Source organism: Mus caroli, unplaced genomic scaffold, assembly GCF_978045245.1.
Source record: "Mus caroli unplaced genomic scaffold, Mus_caroli_1 scaffold_8, whole genome shotgun sequence".
Taxonomy (NCBI): Eukaryota; Metazoa; Chordata; class Mammalia; order Rodentia; family Muridae; genus Mus; species Mus caroli.
The window spans coordinates 118,291,493-118,297,888 of record NW_028227263.1 but is presented as its reverse complement, the minus strand read 5'-3'; the positions used below and the strand labels follow the sequence as shown (position 1 = coordinate 118,297,888).

The window sequence follows — 6,396 nt, the reverse complement described above, 5'->3', positions numbered from 1 at the left end:
AAGATGAAGCTTACAAATTTGAATCTAAACTGAGGTTTAAAAGACTCAGGTTAGCTAAGTCTGAGGCATGGCACTCTATCCCCAGCATTCAGAGGCAGGAAACATGAAACTCTAGGAGGCCAGCCAGGATTACACAATGAGAACTTATCTCAAAAAAGCAGCAAGAGCAACAAAAACAACATCGTTTAAATTGCATTCTCATAGACCATAAGAGTCTAGCACGTACTTAAACACAGATTTGTATCCACAGCCATTTGGTCAGGTTTTTCGTTCTTTTTGTTTTGTTTACCGATTGTGGTTTTGTTTGTTTGTTTGTTTATTTTGTTTTGTTTTGTACATCACTGTTAGGAATATTTAATTTGCATTTACCTATTAGTGTGGATGGTAGAGCATGCCATGGGTCACATGTGGAAACAAAAGGACGGTTTTTGGAAGTGTCATCTCTCCTTACAATACTTGGATCCCAGAACTCAAATTCAGGTGGTCAACCTTGACATCAAGCACTTTTACCCACTGAGACATCTAACTGCCCATTTAGGCAGTTAAAGCAGTTTCTTCCTTCCTTCCTTCCTTCCTTCCTTCCTTCCTTCCTTCCTTCCTTCCTTCCTTCCTCCCTCCCTCCCTCCCTCCCTCCTTTCTTTCTTTCTTTCAAGATAATATATATACATATATGCGCATACACACACATTATATATATAATGTGTGTATATGCATATATATATGTATATGTATGTGTGTATGTATATATATATACATGTATGTGTGTATGCAGATATAGATATAGATATAGATATAGATGTAGATATAGATATAGATGTAGATATAGATATAGATGTAGATATAGATATAGATATAGATACATCTGCATGTTCACCTGCATGCCAGGGAAATCACAAGATCATATTACAGATGTTGTGAGCCACCATGTGGTTGCTGGGAATTGAACTCAAGACCTCTAGAAGAGGAGCCCGTGCCCTTAAAAGCTGAGCCATTTCTCCAGCCCCCTAGACAGTTTCTTAATGTCACCCTTTCCTCAAATAAAACAACAAGGACTTGGGGCATTATTATATACCCAGAATAACCCTGTCTGACGTGTTTTTCCATAGCCCTGGCAGGCAACTGATCTGGCTCCAACACATACTTTCCAACAGTCTTGCTTTCTCCTATACACCTTAATCACCTGAACACCTGCTGTGCCTCACCCCCTGTGAAAGGTAAGGCCACTGTGTCTGACTTAGTCTGAGAGATAAAAATCACTTGGACAGAAATCCAGGAGAACATTAAATTATCATAGGTCAGCAAGGATGTGTGTGTTCATGCATAGAGTGCACATGGCTGTGTGATTGCCCATATGCCCATGTACTCTGCATGAGTTTCATGGGTCTCTGGGGCTCAGCTAAAGGGCACAGATAAAAGTCTTTGAATCTCCTGCCTGCTCCCACATGATTCAGTGTAAAACCTATACATCGGACTGGGATCCTTTTCTTCATAAACTAAATGCTGCATATAGGAATGAAGAGATATCTTATCATGTTAAAGAGATTGCCACTTGTGATAGTTATTCTTGGCTGTCAACTTGACCATATCAGGAATTAACTAAAGCCCAAGGACTGGGCACATCTATGAGGAATTTTTCTTGACTAAATCATTTGAAATGAGAAAACACATTCTAAATTCAGATCTTTGGAGGTGAAAAGGTTTACCTTAAATCTAGGCCATGCCTTCTATGGCTGCCTATATAAACAACATGGAAGAAGGAAGCTCTTGCTCATTGGCTGTTTGGCAGGTCTCATTCTCACTGGCAGGTCTATTCCTTCACTGGCATTAGAAACTACTTCTCTGGGATTCCAGCACATGTAGAAGACTACCTGAGACATCCAGCCTCATAAAATAAACAACTAGTGTATTTGTGGACCCTTTGATGGAAGACAACCATTGCTGGATTTGCTGAACCCACAGCTTCTAATCCAATTATATATTATACATACACATATATATCATACATATAGAATAGATGTTTGTATTTATATATTATACATCTAATTTATATATTTGCACATATCATATAATATAATATAAGTAACATAATAGAGAGAGAGTGTTGTGTGATTGATTCTATCAGTTCTGTTTCTCTAGAGCAGTGGGTCTCAACTTTCCTAATGCTGGAACCCTTTAATACAGTTCTTCATGCTGTGGTGATGCCCAACCACAAAATTATTTCATTACTACCTCATAACTGTATTTTTTCTAGTTATGAATCACAATGTGAATATCTGATATACAAGAAATCTAATGTGTGACCCCTATAGGACTTGTGGTCCACAGGTTGAGAACCACTGCCTAGCGAACCCTGAGTAATACATAAATGGTTCTAGAGTAACAGAAGTATAAGGACAGATTTTTAAATATCTGGAACAAGCTTTTAACTTTCCAACACCTATAGTTACCGAAGTCTCTCATAGAAGCTTGGAAAATACAGAGAGCCCAAGATGTGTGCTATTTAACAAACTCTGAAGACAAATGTATTTGATTATCCTAATTCACCTATTGTGAGATGCAAGGAATCTAGTTATTCTGTACATAAAACTTTTGACAATTTGTGGGAAAGTAAGGAAATGATGATGTGGATTGGTTGCTTCTAGGATCTCTGGATAAATTGACAAAGGGGGAAAAAAAAGCTCTATGATAAAATTAACCAATTTCTAGCATCTCGGAACACTGTGAAGGGAAACAACTAAGTTATAATATTGACCAGCTCCAGGTGCACATAACCAGTCTAAAGGATTCTGAGTGCAGTCTGGAAAAGGATGTTTCACCAGCCAGCCCTCACCAGCCCACCCCAGAGGTCAAGTTGCAGAAAACCAAATCAAAGTCCTCTTTATAACGTTGGCTGAACAACAATTAAAATTCAAGCCTTGAGTGCATAGGCGGTTAAAGACAAGACATTGATTTAGTAGAAAATGGGACCCTGTAACTTGGGATGGAGCTGTATGGGAGGATCCCCTTGAGGCTGAACCCTCAGATTCTCAAGGGCTTATCTCACTCAAGGAAAGAGTCTTTCTCCCTCAGCATAAGATGCACCCCTGTCCACACCCCCTGCCTCTGACTGAAGAAATTAATCCTCCATTGTCTTCAGTGACTTTCCCTGAAGGAAATCCCAGGCAAGACACACTAATGGCCTTCAGGACCCACCAATAATTACCTCTAGCCCCATAACCAGACTTAAAGCAAATCAGGCTCCTAGATGGGAGGTAAAAAGGTGTGCCATGTGACTAAAGAGAATAATGAATTTGCGAATTCATTCAAGCAGAAGTCTGGGAAATCTATGTAGGAATGAATTTCAAGGGTGTGGAATCATTATTTAAGGGTGTGGAAGAAAGATAAAACTGGATCAGCTTGATCTATTGATAATGCTATGGCATTCGAATACTGGGAAAGATGAAAAACTTAGAGTCGATTCAAACTTAGATTAAATGAGTTTGTTCTTAAAAAGGACAGCAGCATTAAAGCCAACAGCATGCTGTGCAGAAGTGGAAATAGGTAGACTTTATAAAGGCACACATCAGAAAGCTGTGTGGAATCCACAACTGGGCAGGAAACTGTTTTACTTCCTTCAGGTTTTTTTCTTTCCCAGTATATAGTAAGAAAAAGACCCTTTTGTCCTTTTCCCATTGCATAAGCATAAGCATATGCAGGGTTTACAGAAGCAAAGACAGTGTTAATAATTCACAGTCCATTGTATCTTATCTAACCTGCAGGCCACTAGGGTCTCCTAGGCACTCCAGAGCAAAAGGTCAATAGGCCTTAAGAGATGTCAGGGTCTGTAGTAAGTCTCTTTAGTCTTCACAGGGGACCTGTGTCAGTTATTACCCAGGTCTGAGCACTGATGGCCTGATGACTGGGAAAGTGCAGTTCATTGCTGGGCAGGCAAAAAGAGAGGGCTGTCATGGTTAGGGCTAGCTGTCACATACCCACAATATGGAATCTCTGGGTGGAGATTCTGGATTTAATCTCAATGGTCACACAGGTGTTTTTGCTTTTGCTTTTGGTTTTGCTTTTGGTTTTGGTTTTGTTTTTTGTTTTTTTGTTTTTTTTTTTTCAGGGGGGAGGGGTTGAGTGCCAAATTTTTATTTGGATGGTTGGCCAAAGCATTTGTCAAAAGATGGCCTACTCAAAAGGAGCTGGAGATGTCTGATATTCCTTGGCTTAGTGTTAGCTGAAGAGATTTAAGGCTTAGTAAAATTGCATTTGTTGTGTGGGTAAACTGTGTAAAACTTAATCCTTCACAGTGGAAAGACCCAGAAGACAGGCCCTTCACTAATCCTCTAAGATGCAAAACTGTCAGAGGGGCATCAGCACATTTGAAGAACTTTGTTGTCTTCCTTTTCTTTGTACTGGCCATAGGGTTAGATGTACTGCTCCTCAGTTGGAGGAATGAAATGCCAGGGCCCCAAAGTAGCAGGGGCCAGGTGGTAGCACTAAATCACCAAAGGCAAGGTGATTGTAGTTATCATAGTAGGCAGCTCAGACAAAGTAATGTTCATAATGACTTAGCCAACAATGGTCAGCACAGGCGAAGTGATTTCTATGGAGGTCTGACTCATACAGACGTTTGGTGCTAGCTAGTTAATCATGGTGTTTTCCAGGCATAAAATAGAGAAAATGCATGCTGTACTTTTTTTAAGCATATAAACAGAAAAGTTCTCTGATCAAAGAAAGAAGGCTTCCTGAGCCTCTTTCCTGCCTCACTCCTCATTTTCACAATTCCTTGTGGAAGGAATGTGACCCTGGATCTTAGTGTGGTGCTGGAGAGCCCTAGAATACAGTGATTGCAACTGTAGTAGGGAGAGGGAGATGCAGGCGATGCTTCAGGTAACTATTTATTCACCAGCCTCTTCTACCAAGATAGCAGACTCTAAAATAAGATCATACATGTGAGTACACACACACATAAAATATGATCATATATGTGAGTACACACACATGCATTCACACATATATACATAGATATACTCACACATGCACACTCATAAACATATACACAAATATACATACACTCTTACATCACACATACATGCAGATACACATGCACGCATAGTACAACACACACACACACACACACACACACTCTTACTCTTTCCAGATTAAGCCCAAGCAATTGTGGGTTGAATATTTTCTGTGTGCCTGTCACTGACTCCATTCCCATGATTTCGTTCCTTTTCTAGAGTGGAACAAAGAGCACACATGGATGGCTTAAAACTGATGATATGCCAAATCAGTTTTAGAAGCTGCAAGTTCAAAACCAAGGTTCAGCAGATCCATAGCATTTGAAACATATATGTGAGAGTTCTTCCTTTCCTTCCCTCTCCTCTAATGACTTCAATGTCTGCAATTCCTGGGCTCACCCCTGAATCACTCCAGCCTCTGCTTTGTGATCACATGACAGGCTCTGTATTTGTTTGACCTTGTATATGCACTTTATTTTGTCTTTGTTTTGTTATGTGTGCACATATGTGTTCACATGCTAAATCTGGGCACACATATATGCAGGTAGTTATGAACATGTGTATTCATGCATGTGTAAGCCAGATGTTGACATCAAATGCTTCCATAACCAGTCTCTGCTTTGCTTACTGTGGCAGGGTCTCTTGCTGAACCCAAAGCTCACAAATCCATCTAGTCTAGCTAGCTGTATTGTCCAAGGAATCCTGTCTCCACCTCCATGTCAACCTGACTTTTAGGTAGGTGTTGGAAATATGTTTCATTCTTCATGGTTGCACAGCAAATACTTTATCCATTGGGCCAACTCTTTGGACCCCTCAAGGGCACTTTCTCATAAGAACACAAGTCATACTGTATTAGAGACCCACCCTACTCCTGACTGATCTCATTTTAACTATATCCTGTTTCCAAATAGTTCACACACTGAGGCCCTCAGGCTAGGCCAGTAATACCTAATACTCATTGTCTTAGTTAGGGTTACTATTACTGTGATGAAACAGCATAGCCAAAGCAACTTGGGGAGGAAAGGGTTTTACTTGGCTTACACTTCCACATCACTGTACACCATAGAAGGAAGTAGGGACAGAAACTCAAGCAAGGCAGGAACCTGGAGGCAGGAACTGATGCCAAGGTCATGAAGAGGTGCTGCTTGCTGCCTTGGTCCCCATGACTTGCTCAGCCGGCATTCTTTTTTTTTTTAAGATTTATTTACTTATTTTATGTATATGAGTACACTGTAGCTGTCTTCAGACACACCAGAAGAGGGCATTAGTTCCCATTACAGATGGTTGTTTGCCACCATGTGGCGGCTGGGAATTGAACTCAAGGCCTGTGGAATAGCAGTCAGTGCTCTTAACATCTGAGCCATCTCTCCAGCCTGCATTCTTATAGAAC

General features: G+C 40.5%; 1 long non-coding RNA gene across 1 annotated transcript; it reads left to right on the top strand.

The window, feature by feature from the left end:
• The first annotated feature begins 1,009 nt into the window (after positions 1 to 1,009).
• On the top strand, positions 1,010 to 5,620 carry LOC147003370 (uncharacterized). The gene is made up of 2 exons (XR_015047990.1): positions 1,010 to 1,214; positions 5,226 to 5,620. It is a non-coding gene; the product is annotated as an uncharacterized LOC147003370 (long non-coding RNA).
• The last annotated feature ends 776 nt before the right edge of the window (positions 5,621 to 6,396 follow it).